Source organism: Artibeus jamaicensis, unplaced genomic scaffold (assembly GCF_021234435.1).
Source record: "Artibeus jamaicensis isolate MK-2021 breed Jamaican fruit bat unplaced genomic scaffold, CSHL_Jam_final contig_685, whole genome shotgun sequence".
Classification (NCBI taxonomy): domain Eukaryota; kingdom Metazoa; phylum Chordata; class Mammalia; order Chiroptera; family Phyllostomidae; genus Artibeus; species Artibeus jamaicensis.
In genome coordinates this window covers 31,013,708-31,035,233 of record NW_026521924.1, presented here as the reverse complement: position 1 = coordinate 31,035,233, position 21,526 = coordinate 31,013,708, and the positions used below count along the sequence as shown (strand labels likewise).

At 47.6% G+C, this 21,526-nt stretch overlaps 2 long non-coding RNA genes across 3 annotated transcripts; both read right to left on the bottom strand.

Annotated features, from left to right (window-relative positions):
• Positions 1-1,691: 1,691 nt before the first annotated feature.
• LOC128628282 (uncharacterized) lies at positions 1,692-9,307 on the bottom strand. 2 transcript variants are annotated; one of them, XR_008392611.1, is made up of 5 exons: positions 9,229-9,307; positions 3,886-3,984; positions 3,502-3,695; positions 2,161-2,330; positions 1,692-1,830 (listed from the first exon to the last, which is right to left on the bottom strand). It is a non-coding gene; the product is annotated as an uncharacterized LOC128628282 (long non-coding RNA). The 2 variants fall into 2 exon arrangements; XR_008392610.1 differs by having other exon boundaries at positions 2,161-3,695.
• A 7,431-nt stretch (positions 9,308-16,738) lies between these two features.
• On the bottom strand, positions 16,739-20,721 carry LOC119040649 (uncharacterized). The gene is made up of 2 exons (XR_005080898.2): positions 20,544-20,721; positions 16,739-18,234 (listed from the first exon to the last, which is right to left on the bottom strand). It is a non-coding gene; the product is annotated as an uncharacterized LOC119040649 (long non-coding RNA).
• Positions 20,722-21,526: the final 805 nt, after the last annotated feature.

Here is a 21,526-nt window from a genome sequence, read left to right as displayed (position 1 = left end):
CTCTCTCTTCTTTCCTTCCTTCCTCCTTCCTTCCTTCCTTTTCTCCTTTCTCCTCTCTTTCTCTTTCTTTCCCAGTAATAAGGATATATAATTGTTTTTTAAACAATAAACTTTAAACGTACCACATGGCTTGTCCCCAGGGGACACTTGACAACATCTGGGACATTTTGGTTTGTCCCAGTTGCTGGGGAAGGCAGTACTACTGGCATCTAGTAGGCAGAGGCCTAAGATGCTGCTAAATGCCTTACAGCCCTTACCAGTGCGGCTCAGTGGGTTGGGCACAGTCCCACAAAGCAAAAGGTCACTGGTTCCATCCTCAGGACACATACCTGGGTTGCGGCCCAGGCCCTGGTTAGGGTGTATATGAGAGGCAACCGGTTGATGTTTCTCTCTCACATCGATGTTTCTCTCCCTCTCTTTCTCCCTCCTTTGCCCTCTCTCTCAAAATAAGTAAATAAATAATCTTTAAGTGTCTTACAGTACACAGGACAGTCCCCACAATGAAGGATGGCATGTCCCAGAATGTCACTAGAACCCTGCCCTATAGCGAGGCCCCCTTTGTAGGGGGCAGGCACCCCACGAGGGCTTCTCCGCTGCTGCACTGCGGGACCTCCACGTGCCCCCCTCCTCCCTCCCCAGGTCATGGGAAGAGGCGCTCTGGGACCGTGGCACTGGGGCCCCGGCTAAGGACTGGGAAGGGTATGATGGGAAAAGAAACAAAGAGAGACATCTATTGAAGGCCTACTCACACGAGGCTCTGAAGGAACTTCCTTAGTCAGTGTGATCAATTACAAGCTGACTTATCAATTGCTCTCATAGCGACCCTGCAAAATGGGTGCCATTTTTATGCCCATGTGGCAAATGAGGGAACCGAGGCTCAGGGAGGTTAAGTCATTTTCCCAAGGCCACACAGCAAGAAATTGGGAATTTAGGGATTGAAACACAGGCTGCTGAGTTATTGTTGGTTTTTTGTAAACCCTCACCCAGGGATGTGTCCATTGACTTGAGAGAGAAGAAGAAGTGGGGGAGAGAGAGCGAGACATCAACATGAGAGAGAAACAGCAATCTGTTGCCTCCCACACACGGGATCGAACCTGCAGCCTGGGCATGTGCCCTGAGCAGGGATCGAACCCACAACCTTTTGATATATGGGATGATGCTCCAACCAACCGAGCAACCCAGCCCTGGTGTGAATTCTTCATTTTCTCTTGATGAATGTCCTGTGAAAGTCCCCAGGTTTTCCCCTCGGAAGAGCTCCAAAACAGGCTCCCTTGCCTCTCGTAGTGATTGATATGGGCCCAGTGTGGCCCAGCAGGGCCCAGTGTGTTCTGATCGTTGTACTCAGATTGTTCGGCCAATTACATCAAGGCTGAGTAGGTGCCAGCACATAAGTTGTTGCTGCAAAATATTGGATCACGGGCCAGGCTATTTATTTCCCCTTAACCCAGGTCTTTTGTTTCCCTGCCAAAGCCATCAGTCCATAGAGACGCCCGCTGTGGGGACACACAAGTGACAGGAAATTCACTGGAATTCCAGTGAGATTCACTGGAAACTGAGTGCAGAAAGCCCACCTGCTTTTTTCCCTAGTTTTGACTCTTACGTCCCATTTTTAGACATCATGTAAATCACAGGAAAGTAGTTTCATATTCAGAGTTTATTTTTAATCCACACCCAAGGAAATGCCCCTTCGGGGAAGTCTTGAGGTGAGCATGAAGCTCTGCTTGAATGGTCCCATGCTCACTGGAGCTCAGCGCACGTCCCTGGGTCCAGGACTGTAGCTTAGGTCAGACTCCTGTCGTTCCAGAGGGACTCCGTTATCTTGTTCAGAGACTTAATCAAGAAAAGAAAGAGTTGAAAATGCTTCAAGGTTTTCAGCCACGAAGAATGACACAAAATGGGTTTCTGCGCCTTCCCAAGCCCTGTGACAAGTGCCAGCCACGATCCCCCGCAGAACCCTGAGCAGGCTGATTCACTGAGCAATTTTCGGTTTTGAATGGTGTTTGAATCAAAACCCACGAGAATCCGTCCCCTGCCTACCCTCCCACCCTTGGCTCCCCCTGGAACACCCTGACCTGGTCACACACGTGTGGTCTCTGTCCCTGAAATATGCCACGCTCCTTCCTGCTTCTAGCTTTTGCACTTGCTGTCCTCTCCACTGACCTCCGGGGTATTCTCCCAGATCGCTGACACTTCCTCTGCTCCCACACCTCATCGTCATCACCAAGTTCACCTCTGTTGTGGCCCTTGTCAGCTTCTGACTCCTCCTGTCCACTCATTCATGGGCTGTCTCAACGGTCACACAGGGCACTGTCACACGTCTGCAAGACAGACTCAAAAATCCACAGAGCCAGCCTTCAGATCCCACTGGCCACCAAACCACTGCGGGACTTTTAAAAGATACTCAACCTTTTGGTTTCTCAGTTTCCTCATTTGTAAAATTGGGAAGCATTAAGTGAGCTAATATATTTCTAAAGAGCTAAGGGTCCCACCCAGTGTGTAATACCAAGATACTACATCAAGGCTGTCGTGTATGGTTACATTCAGTTAACTTACTAACTGTACTCAATAAATGTAACCGCTATTCTATTCAATTCTATACTGACATAAATTAATTAACTTTTTATGTATTAGTGCTTTCTTAGCTCCCCTACCAGAAATGACCTAGGAATAATTCCTGGCATGCCCTAGGCACCTAATAATTATTGTCAAATGGATGGATGGATGAATGAACGGCCTGCTTTCTTTTATCAAGTGTGGTAATAATACTCCCCTACGGTATAGGGGAATCCAATCAGAGAGGTTTAATGGAATCTGAATAGAAACTCTTGAAAGATGGTATTTCGGTGGATTATCTAGAAGGTCGCGATAATATCCTCTGGGAAGATATCCCAAGGAGCTCGTCTGGACAGGAATTCAGCAAGCAGTTGGCAGCGCGCATGCGCGGGCGTCCTGCCCCGCGGCGGGGTGGCTGAAGGACCCAGCATCGCACAGGGCCGGCGTCACTGTTGACTCCTTAGAGCATCAGAAAGCGATAAGCCATTTCCTTTCATTTTTGAGCCTGGGTTTATTTGGGTTGGGCGAGCATTTTGAAACCAACTTAAAATGTGAAATCGAACACTTCAATGGGAAGCTGCTAAAAATAGCTGAGTGGGGTGATTCTTCCCAGCTACAGCTACTGGTAACGTAGGCGGGGGGGGGGGAAGGATCTTTGCCAAGGAATGCAGGATGCCCGGCGGCGCATGGCTGGGACCAACCCTCCAGCCACCATCACCTTTAATAACGTCTGTTTATGCAGAATGTTCTCGTGTTCTTACCTTTGACCTGGGCAGGCAGCAGTTTCGAGATACTGGGTTCATTTTACATTTTTCACGATTCTCCCACATTTTATCGGTCTCGTTTCAAGTCTCCTAGGAAAGCCCTTCACGCGGGTGCGTGGAGACACCTGCCCCCTGGGTCCAGGACAACCACTGCACAACAATGCTCCCTACCTCCCGTATTTACCTTGTGTGACGACAGCCTCGGGGTTCATGGTCGTGCTCTTACTTGTCTCTAACTAAAGTGGATGAGCTACATTTTTCAAAACAATGCGGTCGGTGAAGAAATGGAGGCTCTGCTCCTTGACCAGGTCCACGCAGGTGGCAGAGCCCAAGGTCCCAGACCAGTGTGTTTGACCCCAAATCCTGCCCCCTGTGAGACTGTGGAGAAGCAGAGAGACAAGGACGTATGTTGGTGGAAAGTTCTATGAGGAAGAGGACAGGGGGGTGAGGAGATGGCAGGGCACGAAAGGAGAGTGAGCCATATTTTAGATCAGAAAGTTGGGGAAGCCTTTCTGATAAGGTAATACTGGAGTGGAGACAGAATAAAGAGATGGTTGAAGCTAAATACCCAGCTGGGAGGAAGCATTCCAGGCAGGGGAACAAGACTAGTGTGACATCCGGAGGTGGCAGTGCCCCTGTCCTGGTGAAAGAACGGCTGCGAATTAGGCTGAGGAGAGAGGAGATGATGGAGAGTTATTTCTATTATTTAATGGTATATTTGGGGTTTGGGGGGGGATATTTTTTAATATTTTATTTATTTATTTTTAGGGAGAGGGGAAGGGAAGGAGTAAGAGTGGGAGAGAAACATCAGTGTGTGATTGCCTCTCACGTGTCCCCTACTGGGGACCTCACTTGCAACCCAGGCATGTGCCATGACTGGGAATTGAACCAGCGACCTATTGCTTCACAGGCCCGTGTTCAATCCACTGAGCTATGCCAGCCAGGGCCAGTATATTTGTTTTTTATAAAATTGACCCATTCTACTGGTCCCATCATACAAGCATCAGTTAGAAGCCCTGTGGGTGCAAGTAGCAGAAAATCCAGCTCAAAATACCTAAAGGGTAAAGAATGTTATCACCTCACCTGAAAAAGAAGTCTGGAGTCAAAGTACCTCCAGTGGCCTCTTGAATAACACAGGTTTTTTTCCCCCATCTTTCCATTTTGCCAACCCCAACCTAGCTCCCCTCATGTTCACAACATCACTGCATAGCTCCAGCCATCACAGCTTCACACAACAACATCCAGAGGCAGAAAAAATAACTCTTCAGCTCCTCAAGTCTTTCTTTAGGATGAAAAGACCTTTTTCCTAAGGCCCTTTGGTACCTTTTCCTTCAAATCTCATTCATTGCCCCAAACGATGTCTCATATTAATGCATTATCATCAATAACAAGAAAGGGATCCCCCTGAAAAACTTAAACTAATCCGAGTCCTCCTCCTGGGGCAGGTGAAAATATTCTCTGAAGCATATGCCACCCCGAGGAGGACAGAGAGCTCTTAGGGAAAACGGAAGAGCCGTGTGGTGATTGGTAGACACGGCTAGCTGCTCATTTAAATAACCTAGAATTATTCAGGGCCCAGCTTTAAAAAAAAAAAAGAAAAAAGTGATCTCCCCAACTTCCTGGCAGAATTTTTTTTCTTGATAAAAAGATAAAGGGTCTGCCAGCGAACACATCTGTTACCTTCTCTTCCTCTGTCCATAAGGATATGTCCCCATTTTTGCGAGGGGTGGCCCTCATGGAATCATGAGTTGAGGGTGACGTGCAAAGGGCAGCGGGCGGGAAGGCGAAAGGAGACTGAGTCCTCAGTGACGTTCTTGGAATGCTCCAGCAGCTCTGGAATCTAAGACTTCGTAGTATGTGAAGGAAGAAACGTCCTGATTGGTTAACCCCTCCTTAGGTAGTCCTCCTGCTTGTAGCCAAGGCAACTTGTTGTTAGGCAACCAGCAATGTCCGCGGCATAGAGGAACCTGGATGTTTCATACCAGGAAAGCTTGAAGTGGCCCTTCCTAACCCACTCAGCTCAGCAGGGCTCGGTGGGTGGGGGGAAGGGTGCATCTCCTTCTCAATATACAAAAGTACATTTCTCAGTATACAAATATCCGTTCCTATATCGAGAAGGGATTGCACCCTCCATGCCTTTAACTTAGCAAACAAGCACAGGGAGAGAGAAATCCTTCTATTGGCTTCCATCAACCTTCCAAATCCAAACTAGACCTTGGCCTTTGACACATCAAAAAACAAAAACAAAAACAAAAAAAAATGGAAATCAGAGCCAAAATGCCAAGAGGGAAAAAAGAGAAGGTCATCCTTGACTTTTGAGCTTCCCAGAACCCTGCTCCTGGCAACAAAGCAGTTAGAGATGCCAGCTAATGCTTTGCCCCGAGCTTCTTCCTAGACAGAAACTCACCGTGTGCGTGTCTGGACCTAAACTTCACACTCATCTAGGGGTTGAAGAAAACAAATGACGTCCCTTAAGAAGGCAGGAGAGACAACACTGATCACTCACTTAGTGTGGATTTATTGAGTCTCGTTTCTTACGCAGTTAAACTTCAAGAATTGAAGAGAATCAGAAAATGCCCATGTGCCCTTAGGTATACATTCTGTTCAATAATTATCATCGACAGCTTAGTCCAGTTAACATCTTTTTGGGCACTTACTATTTGCCATGGACAGCACAGCGCATTTTATGTGGAGTGTCCTCATCCACACCTGACAAGTCTAGGAGAAAGGAGTTGTTAGCATCCCCATTTTACAGCTGAGAAAACTGAGGCCGAGCATGGCCGAATAAATACATCCCGGGCCACACTGCTGTTAAGTGGCAGCTCTGAGAAGCACCCATGGGCTCTCTGGTCCCCACACCGACGTGTTCCGTCACACACCCCATGAGCCCATTCACGCTCAGTGACAGCCATTTCCCCAATTTACTGGTGTCAACTCTGTTTCAACAAAGAGCTCTCTCGAGACAGCAATCCAAGGAAGCAAGTTATTGAGAACACAGCTTAATCGGAGAAGTTATTCAAACACCAACGTGGGTCAGTGATAAGAACTGGAGACGGGATTTGTGGCTTATAAAACACCAGTGATTTTTCGGTGATATACATACATCCATGGCATCTCATAATAACTGTCTAAATGATTGCTCCCTGTCTCCAAGGCAGTTTAGGGTCCAACAAGAGACATAATCTATCTCATGCCTGATTTTGCCTCCTGCGTGCTTCCCGTGTGTTTAAGCCTCACTGCAGGTCACCGTTGGAGGTCAGTAACGTCATCCCGATTGTTCAGATGGAAACACAGAGACTCCAAGACGTTAGGGACGCAGCCCGAAGTCTCCAAATGAGCATGGTGGGAGCCCTGGCATTGCCTCGAATGCAATGGTGGGCACCCACTGCAGAGAAATGAGTGTCAGCCAAGAGGTGGCCCTTTCTCCGCTTGCCATGTGGGGACAACCTGAAGAGGCAGCTCCTGCCCCAAGGAGGAGCCTTTTCCTAAGCCCCTGGGTTCCAAGTGGACTCAGGGTGAGTGGAAATGCTGGAAAAACTGAGCTTATCGATGTGTAGCCCTGCCTCGGGGACCATCACTAGAGCAAGGGTGGGGGCTGAGGCTCCCCTTCGTTACCCGCCTTGGACAAGTTTCTTAGCCTCGCTGTATTATCAAGCAGGGATAATAATTGCATCTACATTATAGGGTAGATAGGACTATTAAATGGGTGAATACTTATAAACTATCTATAACAGTACCTGACATAAATCTGTAAGCAAGCTATGAGTATTCGTTATTGGTTTCATTATCATGGTCATTTTTACGGTACTTGGTGTGTGCCTGAAACTTGTTACTGACCCATCACCACCACGAGATTCCCGATTCGCATGGTTGGCATTTGGACCAGATTACTTTTATCTGTCTTTTCTTAAGCAAAAACCATTATTAGATCATCCATTTAGACCTCTGGATTCCACCTTCTGAGTTACCTTGGTAATGAAAAAGGACAAGTTTTGGGTCAAAGTCCATCCTTAAGGCAATTCTTCAGAGTGTCAGAGTTAAGCAGGGAAACTTGACTCAATCCCCTTCTTTGGTTTCTGGCCCTGCTTCAGACCCACTGTGACACCATTGTTTTCCATGCTGTGATTCAGTCGTTCTTTCTGTAAATAAAAGCTCATGCCCCTCCAGTGAAAGGGAGCCTGCTATTGTCTAGGATTATCATCAATGTCGGCAGAATCACGACCCCTCCCACTCACGGTGACCTAGCCTGGTCCCCTAGTGTCCACAGCTATGCAGTCACCTTCGGTAATAAACAAAGGAAAACCAGACAAGTTCCTGGTCTGCAGACGCTGCTGGTGTGTGTGCCTGATGACAAAGGTAACACTAGTCCCTTCCCCAAAGTCTGAAGTAGGTTTGAGGCATGAGTCATGCTTAAGTAAACAACTCCTTCGGATTGTATTGTGCTCTTGAGATTTTCCCAGAGCCTTTAGCACAAGATGAACCCTGGAGATGCCTCAACTCCCCCTAAATAAAACCTGAGAGAAACTGCACCTGCCTTCCGGGAAGAGGGCGAGCAAAAAAAAAAAAAAAAAAAAAAAGACCAGGAATCCTAACTGCTTCTGGCCAATTGTTTCCATGCACGAGTTAACCTCTTGTGTCTTTCTTTCCCCATCTGTAACATGAGCGTTGCTTATTCTGACAGCCTCCAGGTTGCCATGAGTAGCAAATAAGAAATAATACGATAACAGTGCTATGAGAGAGACAGTAATGAAATTTAACACTGTGGCCAAGCTTTCAAAGAACCTTTTCTTTATCTCCTCTGATCAATGAAAACTAAATTTCTTGCATGGTGGTTATTTAATAGAAACACACAAAGGTGGGAGCAAATAGACTTTTCCTAATGCAATTCCGTAAGTCTGAACAGCCTCGGGGATACGGACGCACTGTGCCCATCCTGGTAATGGTAAAGACCCCAGCCCTGAGAAAATAATTGGCCCACTTCACACATCTTAATCAAGATCCGCCCATGCTGGTTATTTATTCTTTCCCTGCACGCAATTAGAGCTCCGGTAATTAAGCATGCTGTTCTCCTAAGAAAAGCCAAGGGGCACATTCAAAACTGGAAATGCTTCTCAACCCCTGGCTGGCCAGTGGCTGCCATGGCGTTAAATTTCTAGTGCCCTGCAAACCTGTCCCTCAGTTTCCCCATCATTGCCTCCTCCGCTCCTCCTTCACTTCCTGCTTCCTCTTTCACCCCATTTGTAAGAAAGAAATGAAACAAAGTAACACACAACCCAGTGAAACATAATCTGGAAGTAAGAAGCCTGGTCGATCGGTTTACGATAAGTTAACCATAAACCAAACATTTTTGCATAACCTACCGAATCCTCCAGAACTGTAGGCCTCTCTTAGTCACTGGGAAGAGGCTGATTTCTAAATGTGGTTTTTCTCTTTATATTCAAAGGTATGATTTGGTGCTTTAATCTAGGAGGATTTGTATTTTAAAAGATAGATTATAAAGACCAGGAGTCATTTGGAAGTTTCCTATTTCTAAAACAAACAAATGAACAAACAAAAAAACCCCAGAACTGTAAGTATCAAGGAAGTGGTAGTGACTTTAAACAGACTCCAGGAGAGGGAGAGACAGAGGAGGGAATCCAGCACTTCACTTTCGTTCAGCAGGAAGTTTCAGTAACCGTTTTATGTAATAATAACCCTCGCTGGGGGCAGGAGAGAATCCTAAATCCGCTCCCAAGAAAGATTGAACTAGGAAGGCCCCAACCCGGGAAGCCCTCTGGGCCTGGGTTCCCCCGATTCTTAGAAGCTGAAGGACTTTTTGTTTGTTATGAAGCCGGTTCCTTGGGGGAGGGGAGGGATCGTTGTTAGTTTATTTATTTGTTTTTGCAAGTTAATTTCGTTTCTGGTTACTTACACAGATCACACAAGCAATGTGACTGAATAGGAAGTTGGCTTCTCTCTCTCTGGGACCCAAGCCGCCGCCTGCTTCTCCTTTACTTCCTGTGTGAATGGGGAGAGTGTGTTCTTCTCCCCCCTTTTCTGTATTTTGACACATACGTACACACACGTGGCTGCGTGCCTTCTTTTCAAACACGGAGGGAGTCACACAGTTTCCGCCCAGCTACAGCTGTGTTTCAGGCAACACCACCAGCCCTCAGCCAAGCTGTAGTCTACCTCATTCCCCTCAACCTTTGTGAAGACATTCTTGCCCACTTAGAACCACTCTGGTTTTCCACTGCTTTCTGGAAGCAACTCCATACCTTGTCTAGGAAGCTTTCAGGCACACGAGGAAGGGCTCGCTTCCCCTCCTGCCTGGAGAAAAGAATGCTTTTGCAGCAACGGGGTTACTGTCTCCCATCACCTCATTCTAGGCGGGTACCCAACAGACAAAGTGCGCTTTTCCCGTTAGCCGTGGCTCTGACTTTTCAGGAGCTGAGCAGCTCCCAAAGCCAGAGAGATGATGCCCGTCATGTTTTACAAGGGGCTGTGTCCTGACAGAGGCCAGAGGTTACCCACCATGACAAACGGCCCAGATCACTCCTGCCAGGCTGGGTGAGCATCTGCTTTCTTTCCCTGGCCTGGCTACTGGTGGGCTCTGTCACCTGATTCAGAAAGACGAGACAGCTGGAAATAACAGTCGGCCACAAAGCTCCAGGAAATGTAATCGTATGGGGCCCTTCTCTGTGTGTGTATACATGTGTGTGCACGTACATGCGTGTTTTCCATGCACCTTTACTGACAGAGAAAGGGGGGAGGCAGGGACCTCCCCCACAGCAGGCAGACCAGCCCAGGGGAGGGCCTGAGGCCCAGCCCGCTTCATTTCCCCTCAATTCGACCCGTCCGCAGGCCCAGAGCCCTCCCTAGGACAGCCCAGTGGTTGCACATGCAACTCAGGGACCAGATTCCCTGATTCAAGTCTGGGCTCCGCCTCTCACTCATACTCTTATCAAAATCTCTTATCAAAACCTTAATGGCCAAATATGCTTTGGAATTCAGAATTTTCAGACTTTAGAAATGTGATGTGTTTTTTAAATTGTTATTATTTTTATCTAAGCACTCACATTCAAGTGCAGGAGACAACTAACAACCACCTAATGAAACCAGCATCCCCTCTGCTTGTGAGAGGTATTAGCAGGGTGACCAGGGAGGCAGGAGCAGCCTTGCAGAAGGGAGTCAGAGAAGCTTCTAGAAGGTCAGCAGGAACAGTGTCCCCAGGTCAAGGAAGCGTAACACAGGGAGAAAGAAGAACTATGATGGATTCAGTCTGCGGTGTAGGTGAGGGAGGTTTTAGCAGCCGTTTGGGGCCAGATAATTCTCCGCCGTGGTGGGGCAGGGGAGAGGTGCTGATGGAGAGGGTGGTCCCGGACACTGTAGGATGTGTAGCGGCATCTCTGGTGTCCACCTGCTACATGACAGGAGCACCCTCCCTCCATTGTGACAACCAAAAATGTCTTTAGGGATTGCCATTGTGCCTGGGGGGTGAGGGCGGTGCAAAACCTTCCCCCACCCACCCCAGTTGAGAACACTGGGTAGCTGAGCTAGTCTTGTCCCTGACTCCCAGCAGATTCAAGGCCAGATCTTAGTGACACAGAACTCACATGTTCATCTGTATGTCAGGTGCTGAACAATGGGCCTTACAGGTGTTATCCACAAAATCGTTCCTTCTGGTGAGCCTCTGGGGGCCAGGTTCCACTATGCTTTTTAGCCAGGCATGGAGTCTGGGCCTGATCCTCACAGCAGTGGGAAACTCTGAAGGCTTTAAGCCATTTACACCGTAGAGAAAGCTCAAAGCTATTCCTGGGCCTTGAAGACCGAGGCTTAAAACAGGGCCCAGCCCAGAGTCTGTGCTCAGTCCACCTCCATTACATGAAGGGTGTAGGTGGGGGATGCGTTAGGACCAGAGGAACCCAGCTTAGGAATGTTGTGCCTCAAAATGCAGCGACAGAAACAAAGGACAACAAAGATGCCGAAGTTTAAATACAGAGACACTGAAAGGCACAAGGAGACTAAAGAGTTCTCACGGGTATTCTCGGGACCCCAGGGTTTCTCCGGTGTGATCAGGGGGCCAGCAGCGTCCGCGTCCCCTGGGAGCTGGTCACAAATGCAGAGTGCCAGGCCTGCTCCACAGCTGCCGAGTCAGAGCGCTCCGGCCCCCTTCTTCCTGGGGGGGCCTGTCCCATGCCTGTCTCCCCGCTTCTGGTGGCTGCCAGCAATCCTTGGCTGGTGACCGCACCGCTCCAATCTCTGCCTCCCTCCTCACACAGTGTTTTCCTTTTGTCCAAATTTCCCTCTTTGCGTAAGGACATCAGGCGTGACATTAGGGCCCAACCTAATCCAGTGTGACCACATCTTGCCTCAATACCATCGGCTAAGATCCTGTCTGGGGCAGCTGCCCCGACTGGCAGGCCCTAGGTCACTTGTCCACATCGGAGCTACAAGCAGGGCTGGAAATCCGTGAGAGATATTTTCAGTTTCTCTGGAGAAGAGTGGGCCTTGCTTCCTACCAGGAAGCACAGGACCGATTCTCCAAGTTTCAGATTCCGATGTAAGTGACTGAAAAAAGGATAAACACGCACTCCAGTGGGTAAACTAGAACTTTCTCTGCTGGACATCAAAGTGCAAGAACTTTGATAACTGGCTCCTAAATCGAGCTCCCACACTGGCCAAAGACCATGTTTTAATATTTCCCCAACTTCCTCATTTAAACGTGAAACTTGAACCTCTGATGGGTGTTCTTTAATATCCAGAAAAGCCCAAGACCGAAGATTCACCCAAACGCCTGGAGTACGTTATTTTAGTGTGGGTGGCACTGTTGCGTAGTTGTCATTGTCACAGGCTCTGCCCGTGTCTTTGGGAGCGTAACTTTAACTCTCTGGGCCCAGGTCTTATCTGGAAACTGGGCTAAAGATACAGGTAGAAAATACCAGGCTATCTCACACGCCAGCTTCCTTTATCCACACGATCATTATTACTCCCCTTTCATACACGAGGCCACTTCTGGGCAACTGCAGGGGGTGCCACATTTGACCTGAGGGGACACCTGGAACTAACCTACACAACAGCCATAAGGAGCATTCGAAACTTACCTAGGCACACAGACCAAATGTAAACCCAGCTTCTGCAGCAGCAGAACCACAGGTAACGTTCTTACTGCTATGTGCCCTGTCTCCTTATCTCCACCTTTACCTGGTAGAATTGGAAAATCCCATAAGGTCGGAGAAGCCGTGGGGCTGAGTTACCCCATGACCCAAAAACTGGTATTACTTCTTATGAGTTCTCTGAACAGTAACACCACCATGCTTTTTTTTTTTTTTTTTTTTTTTTTTTTTTGAGTATCCACTCCCTGGCAGAATTTTAAACGTATCACCTCTGCTCCTGCAACCAGCCTTGGAGTGGACACAGGTGTTACCTCTCCATGAGAGTCTACACTTTAAAATTCCTCCATACAATGGGTCTGATAAACTGTCTGAGAGGTTAGTCCAAACGCAGCCACAGGGGCGGCCAGCTTGCTGGCGATTGAGACTGTGAGGTTTGGGGATAGTAAAGCCCAGTGTTTCTGCAAACAAGGTGGCAGAAAAAAACCGCAGTGCAGCAATGACAACGAGAGCTTCCTGCACTTCAGAAACAGGCTTTTCGTGGGTGAAGTCAGTGACTTGCTAACTAGCACGATGATATTAGAAACGGATCTGTGTGGGCGAAGTTAAAGGTATTCAGATGTGTACATTGACTATAATGTACTGTAAGATGTTAACAGCCCATCCTTCACCTATGCCCTCCCTCCCCCGTCCCTAATTGGTCCTGTGTCCAGCCACTGGTTGAGGAGGTTCCAATGGTGACCTGCTGACCAAAGAGCACAGAGCCCTGCCTTTGGAATGTTGTTACACCTGCCTCAGGTGAGCCTTCTGTTTAGGGCGGGGCCAGAGCTGCTGAATGAATGGAGCACCAGGACTTCCCTGAACTTCCAGAACAGGTTGCAGGGACTGTTTTGAGCCTGTTTGCTAATGAATGTTTGGCTATCAGAGTAGCAGAAGTTGGACTAATGCTGGATTTCATGATAACCCGTGTAGCTAGGCTGTAGAACAGCTTTTACCTCTGCCAAAAACAGCCTAAGAATTGTTCCACACCAAATCAGCATGGATCGCAACAGCCTACCCAGTACCCAGGGCTTCCTTCCTAACAGAATCCTGATTGGTTCAGCTTTCGGTCAACAGTGTAGTCGCAGGTGAGCCACGACCAGGAAGTGAGCCATGACTGATCTAAGCCTGAGGGTAGCAAATGAAGGCCCAGAGGCAAAAGCCGGCCCACCACCTGCTTCTGTAAATAAAGTTTTATTGGCACACAGCCACGCCCACTCACTTCCGTGCTGTCTGTGACTGCTGCCATAGCACGGTTGAGTAGTTGCCAGGAACTACATGGACCACAAACCCTAAAATATTTACCATCTGGTGCCTTACAGAGAAAGTCTGTCTCCCTCTGATATAAAATAATGCCGGTCAAGGTGTGTTCTATGGAACAGAAGCATAGGTACACCTGGGAGCTCCTGAGAAATGCAGACTCACAGGCCTCACCCCAGACCCACCCAAGAACCAGAATAACTAGGGGGTAAACGTCCTATCAAGGTGTTTGGGGGAGAATTCCATGGCTTTCTTAGAGCAAACGTCCTCATCTCCTAGAAATGAGTACACAGCTGCCTGAAGGAAATGCAGGTTCTGCTGGCAGTGGTGGTGGCAGAGGAGGGGGAGGAGGAGAAAAGAAGAAGTGTTGGGGGGACACCAACTGTCCTTAGGGTTCATTCTCCTGTGAGTATAGAATTTTTACATACGTAAACCAAGTTCCAAATGCCGAGGGACTATAAGGGGTAATGAGCAGTTGTCGTTAGAGCTAGACAGATTTAGCTTGGTGCACACAGCCATAGGCAAGTCCTGTTCTCCCCTTGAACTTGGAGTTTCTTCAGTGCGAAATAAGGACAGTCATCCCAGACACAGCATGTGTATCACATGGGATAAATTCAGCTGTAAAAGTAATGGGCGAGCCTGTAAAAAGTGACTTAAACGATTTATGATCTAACACGGCCGGTAATCTGCAGGTGGGGAGTTACAGCATCGGGTAGGAGGCTTAACTGTGTGTCAGCAAAGATTGAGCTTCTTTCTGTATTTCTTCTCTGCCATCTTCCTTGTGTCGATCCGCCTCTGCTTTGTGGTTTTAAGACGGCTGCTCCAGCTCTCATCATTTTCTCCTGACGCAGAGGCAGGAAGAAGGAAGGCAGCAGCCTTCCACACACCTTTTTTGATGGGAAAAGCGTCTTTCTCGGAAGCTTCCCCAAATCGGAATTCTGCCGAAGTCCCACTGGCCAAAACTGGTGTATGTAGTTACCCCTAAGCAGTCACTGATAATGAGAGATAGGATTACAATTGGTCTAGACCAGTAGGGATCGGCAAACTTTTTCCGTTTAGAGCCAGACAGTAAATATTTCGGGGCTTTGCATGCCACGCAGTGTCTCTCACCACAGCCCGACTCGGCTGTCATGGCGTGAAAAGAGCCACAGACAATGCATGAGCTCGCTGGGTCTCGCTGCATTGCAATAAAACCTTATTTACAAACACGGGCTAGACACAGGTTGGCCAACGGGCCATAGTTTGCCAATCCTGTTCTATGCCATAGTGTAAGGACAGCAAGTAGTAGCAGACAGGTTTGAGACCTGGCTTGGCCACTTGCCAGCTGTGTGACTGCAGGCAGATAGCTTAACCTCTCTGTTCTCCAGTTTCCTTATTTTGTAAGATGAAAAATACAAAGACCTTTAGGAATCAGGGAAGCTAAGAATGCCATAATGTCCTTTCCTAGCTCAGGGAATGGGACTTTGCTTCCCCTTCCTAGCATCCATCATCATCTGAAAATTCCCTGCTCATGGACTTAACGACTTAAGTTACCTATTTAGTGCTCTACGGAATCCCCAAGGTCAAGTGCAGTGCCTGCCATGTGGTAGACACCGAAGTAGGTAAGAGGTGGATCAATGAAAAGATGAACACTCAGTGACAGATCTTCTCTTAGAGGGGAAAGAAAATGGAGCTTGGGATCAGGAGGTCACGTCTTAGCTGAGGTCCCTTCTGCACCTGGACCTCACAAATGCCATCTAGAAAGTTATCAGGAAGGCTTAGCATCATGTATGGTGCCTGGCATGTAAGGGACTCAGAAGACACTACTATTAATTTTGTTTACTAAGCTTATTTTAAAACCTGGATATGTAGCCACAGTCATCCAACCTGGAGACTTACAGGAAATGAAGCCACGGTGAGACACCAAGACACCTAGCTCACAGGGCAACACGGTTCGGAGGCCTAAATCTCTGACTTCTGTTAGTAGGAAAGAAGAAAAAACCACTGTTGCATAGGGTATCGCCCCAAAACCACTGTTGGGTAGGGTATGCCCCCCAAAAAATCACTGTTGGGTAGGATATTGAGCCTTTGGACAAGATGGGCAAACTTGGGGCCACAGTTTTCCTTCAAAAAAGGGGGTGAAGGAAATCCCAACTGCCCTTAGTTTTCATTCTCTTGTGGTTACAGAATTTTTACATCTATAAACAAAGTTCCAAGTGCAAAGAGTTTGTATATTACCATCCCCGGGTAAACATCACATCAAATCAGGTACTTTCTTCCTTTAAGAACTTATTCTTCTTGCAATTTTGAAAATAAGATATATAAAAAAAACAATTTTTATGTCTCCTGGAAAACCATATTCCATTTCTTCATTACACTGGAAGTTACCCCCGAAATTTTCAATTTTAAATAAGCATTGATGGGTATGTAGTTTTAATAAAGCTGATTAAGAAATGGTTTTGGTTTTTTAGTTTTTTTTAAGTTTATGATGAAAGCACCTTCCAATTTTGAAACCAAAAGGGAAGAGGAAGAAATGTTTGTTTTGTTTGCCTTTAATATTCTTGAGCCCCTACAGGTTCAGTGTTCCAGTAATTGATTATTTCTGACATTTTACATTCATATTTCCTGTTCAATGTCTTTTTTTTTTTTTTTTTTTACTAACAAGGCATTTTTGGAGAAGAAAAAAACATATGGGGTTCAGAGCACGGGCTCTCGGGCAATCTGAAGTAAGAATATGCAAACTCTGTAAAGAAATAGTAAATAGGTCCCAGCTGGTGTGGCTCAGTAGATTGAGTGCTGGCCTGTGAACCAAAGGGTCACCGATTCAGTTCCCAGTCAGGGCACAAGGCCTGGGTTGCAAGCCAGGTCCCCAGTGGGGGAGGTACGTAAGAGGCAACCACACATTGATATTTCTCTCCCTTTCTCTCTTCCTTCCCTTCTCCCTAAAAATAAATTAAAATCTTTAAAAAAAGAAATAGATAGTAAATAGTTTAGGCTTTGCAGCCCTCCGGTCTCTGCCATCATAACTCAAAAGCAAGCAGAGGCAATGTACAGGGTCCGGCACCAGTAACGCCCCTGTTTATTACAAAATCTTTTATTACAAAATCATGAGCATGCAATCTGTAACAGAGCAACATCACACTCAGGCACACCCTATGACATTTTCGGTGAAATGTTCAAATTAAAACTATACATTATTACACCCATATTATCCCCCTACCAACCACACTCAAGCAGGCCTTACTTCTGCTGGACCCTGTATAACCAAATGAGCATGACTGCATTCCAACCAAACAATACTTACGGAAGAAGCAGTCGTTGAGCCCGATTTGGCCACTGGACTGGCACTGCCAACACTTGATCCTAACTTGTATTCGGTCTCTACCACTTTCTTGCGGGCGGTCTGGCTGGGGGGCCATTCTGTAAAATGGACATCGCTCTACCACCTCATTCAGTTCAGAGGAGAAAATGGGTGAGTGCGTACAGTATTCCATGCAAGGGTTCTATAAATAGCACCTGTTATTAGCATTGTTCTCTTCTTATAGTAGAGAAAGCAAACTGCCAAGTCACACACTGAGGGAGTGTCCCATTTCACGGCGCCAGGCAGCCTCAGGAAGAGAGTTCCATTGTCCAGCGAATCTGACTTGGTCCTACTTCATAGCCTTTGGCTAAAAATGCCTTTTTCCTCTCCTAAGCAGTGCCATTCAAGGTAGGGTCCAGGGAAGGAAAAAAGAGAGAGGGGGACAGAGAAGCGTGCAGGTGATCGAATACTTTTGGGCTCTTTGGGGACAAGGATCACTCGGCCTCTGCTTATGTGTCTTCTGCCCCACCTCACCCCCTTTTTTGAAGGAAATCTGTGGCCCCAAGTTTGCCCATCTTATCCAAAGGCTCAATATCCTCTGGCCGGTTTTTTGCATACAGCATTTTCTCACCTGAGGACCTGGGCAAAGCCAACCTGCATATTTACTCCTTCAGACAACATCACAGAGGAAGAAGTTCCGGGATTTTGTTATCTTTTTCTTTTGGGACATTTTCCTTATGTCTGGTTCACCGCCCCCCCCCCCCACACACCCCTAAATTTTTAGGATTTTGGGCGAGTTCTGTCTCTCCTTTCTCTGAGGTCACTGTCAAATACCCATCCCCATATTATTTACACCTCCCAGTCTCTCTGGGGCGCCTAAGCTTCCTTTTCTTATTACTACAGTTCTTCCTACACCGCCCCCTTTCTCCCTAACCAGCGGGAGAGCTCCAGGAGCCTCAGGATAAACAGCAAACAAGATAGTGAATTTCAATGGCAAGTCCAGCAGGTGATATATTTTCCAGCAACCCCTCAACCACCCTCTCCCTGCATCGTTTTGAACTTGAGGATGGTGACTTTGGTGTTGCTGCTCTGAACACAGGCAGGCCCAGTTCCTCTTTCGTTTTGGCCTCATTGATTGCATCTCTTCCTGAATTACATTTTTCATTGAGCTTGCTTGCTACGAGGCCTGCCTTCCTCTTTAGCTCCTTTCCATCTTCCCAGGCGGAACAGAAATTCGCTGTGCACACTGCAAGACAAAGAACAAAAAGACTTCACTGGCTGTACAGAAAGATTCCTTCCTGTACATGATCTCACCAGGTTTCCAACTGTACAACGAAAGTAGGCTCCTCCCCTGCGAGCCGGGGGGGGGGGGGGGGACGGTCCCCCCAACCTACTGCACACACAGGTCCCAGTCACTTAGCTCAAGGACACACCTTGTCCCAAACTCCCAGTGCCTTCATTCCCCCACACACAAAAAGCAGGAAGCTGCACCCAAATCTAAGAGTGAGCTGTGATCTTTCTCTGATGAAAGGAGCGCAAGGGATGGAATTACCCAACACGGAGCTTGCATTTGTAAGAAGCAGGCCCGGGGAACTACCAGAGGATCCTGCCGTGGCTGGCCCCCGGGTGGGGCTGGGAGGGGCAGTGGGAAACATCCCTTTTTTCCCCCCCCCCTTTTACAGGAGCCTCTCTCTCTTAAGCTGGAGAAAGGTTTAAAATCTATATATAGGATGGGGCACATATTCCTAACAGACCTTTAGTGGGTTAATAATGCTCTGTTTCAAGCCTCATTTAAAATAAAAGAGAATTCTATCAATTCTCCAGGTTTAAAGCATCGGAGCGTAGGTGTGAGTAAGAGGTGCTTTCACAAAGGGGTGTGTTTGAGCAAAGACTCAGAGGGTGAGGACTAGACTAGATTTACAGCCGCGCCGTTTGTACAAGCAAAGACTCGGTGCACCCACAATCCATCAAAAAGGACGAGCCAATAGCATGGAAGAGCGCCATCCAAAGAAATATTACGCCGCCGTTTCAAATGCCCATTTTTTTTTTTTTCCTAACGTGGCCCCTCTCCAAGAGATCTAGGTGAAAAATGCAAGACGAAAGACACTTGGTAAAAACAAAGAAAGGTGCTCGGGGCTGAGACACATATATGCCAGCCTACGGGTGGACATTTTTTGGATGATACACAAGACTAGCAGTGCCTGTGGGGGGAGGGGGGAGACTCACCCTTCCCCAGGGCTCTCTCCACCCACCAGGGGCATGCATTACATTTTTCTCAAAGATTTGCAGCTGATGTTTAAAACAAACACATTCAGACATAGAAAATCGCCCGTGGTAGATATTTTAATCGGAAAAAGAACACAAGTTGTGTAATAGTGTCTATAAATATGATTCCATGGTATATTTAAAACAAAGTATATGTGTTTATATATATATATATATATAACTTGCATATTTATGGGAAACATGAGTGTGTCACACTGTGTAAAGTAGTTATTAGTTATCTATAGTGAGTGAGACTGTGAGCTAGTGAGGGTCACTGTAGGAAATGAGGAACCTCGACTTTTCCTTGGTTTCTACTGTTTGAATCTATTAGAGAGATTGCATATTCTTTTTGTGTGTGTGATAGCTGCCTCCCTCACTTTAGCTAGGTCCTCTCTGATATCTCTCAATAATGTTCTGCATTGTTAGATTTTTTAATTACAGCTGACATTCATTTCATTAGCTTCAAGTGTCTATTACTTCGATCTTAAATTGTAAACCCTAAAATGAGAAAACAGGAGAAGGGAATGGTGGAACGCTGACCACCCCCCCACCCCCATCCAGGAGAAAAGTAGGCCACGTCTCTCCGGGGAAATCCAACTCCCAAGAACCTTCAAAGTGCATTCTACTTTTGCCTCCCACCCCTGGCACAGTCCACATTACTAGGCAGCTGGAGGTTTTCCGCTTGCCCTCAACGCTGCGAGTTGGGGCTGTTCCCCTCACTTGGCGTCTTTGTTCCCGCCCTCCGGCCGGGAGAAGCAGGGCCCCTGCCTTGGGGAGATGGAAACGCGGCGTCCAGCCCACCGCCAGGCTTGCCAGCCGCAGTCAGACTCGCGTTTGCGCCTCTGCCTGGCACGGTTGGGCCGCCCTGGAGCGAGTCCACCGACAAGAACGCAGTGACTCCTGGCTCTGGCGGGCCGCCCTTTTCTGTCCCGCGGCCACCCTGTGAACGGCTCCTGTTTCAGTCCCGTGTGGTCCCCTGGAAACACCCTCTCCCGTCTCAATTAGCTCTAGGAAGCCCTCTGTTAGAGTTTCTTCCGCCTTAGGCATGTGCCAAAAAAGAAAAAAAAAGGTAGGGAAAGACACTTGAAAGAGGAGGGTTTTAACCGTCGTTCTGCGGGTCTCCGTTTCCAGGACCGCGCACTGCAATCCACCTTCTGAAATAAACATGTGCTGCAAAAAAGCACGGTCTGTTTCTGGGATTGATAAACACCAGGTCAAATTGCTGCCCTAATCTTGTCTGCACGCGCACTTTTAGGGCAAGGAAATGCCGGGAGGAAGTTTACAACTCACCAACTTCCAGCAGCTCCGGGTTTCTCTTCTGGGGCAGCGGGTTTTTTTGTGTTTTTTTTTTCCCCCTGGCTTGCCCGAGGTTCTGTTTGAAACACCCTACACCGGCTTCCCTATCCCCAGTCGTTTGGAAGTGTTCATCCTTTAATTTATGACCTTATTATTCTATTCGGGAGAGAGAGGTCAGTTGGGAAGCCAAATTCATGCAAATAAGAAGTGTGATAGAACAACGTATGCTTTGAAATTGGAAAGGGGGGGTGGAGGTGGGTCACGCCCTGTCCTCCTGGGAGGCAGCTGGAGTTTCTTGTTCTCTTGCCTCCCTTGAAATTATCATGGCTGCTCGTTTGCAGGTATTCCTGAGACATCACTGAGACTCCTCTAAATTTACATGATTTTTTTCAAAAGGGGGGGGATTCGACTGTCTCTAAAGATGAGAAAAGAACCTAGCAGCTATTGTCTGACCTCCTCAGTGCCTGATTGACTAGTAGAAAACGCATCTCCATGGGAACAGATAAATGTCTGCTTCTCAGGCTGTGCAACAGCCAGCCCAGCCCGCGGAGCCTCCCCGACCTAACACTTTATTTGGGCGGCTGGCTAAGCAGCCTCTCCCTTTTCATGTGCAGCCAAATTATCTGCCAGAATTTCTTTTCAAGTCTAGGGGAAGGGGAAAAAAGAGGGAGAGAGACTGAGAGAGAGAGGAGTTTCCTCTCTCCCACATCCCCTTTCTGCATGGCATTAATTACTGTATTTTCATCTGGGAGGGTGGGAAAAAAGGCACACTACGCTGGAACAGCGCGCAAAACTAGCAGGGTGTATCTGCTTGTAGTCTAGTAGCTGTTGGTGATTTGGTTTTTGGTTGTTTTTTTTTTTTTTTAAGGTAGGCCGGCCTGCTGCAGTCTTGGGGTAATGTGTGGGGTGGGGGCAGGGTGGGTAAGACAGAGCCCGGGAGGCAGAAGCTGGGATTGGCTGTTCGGGCGGTTTGTTTA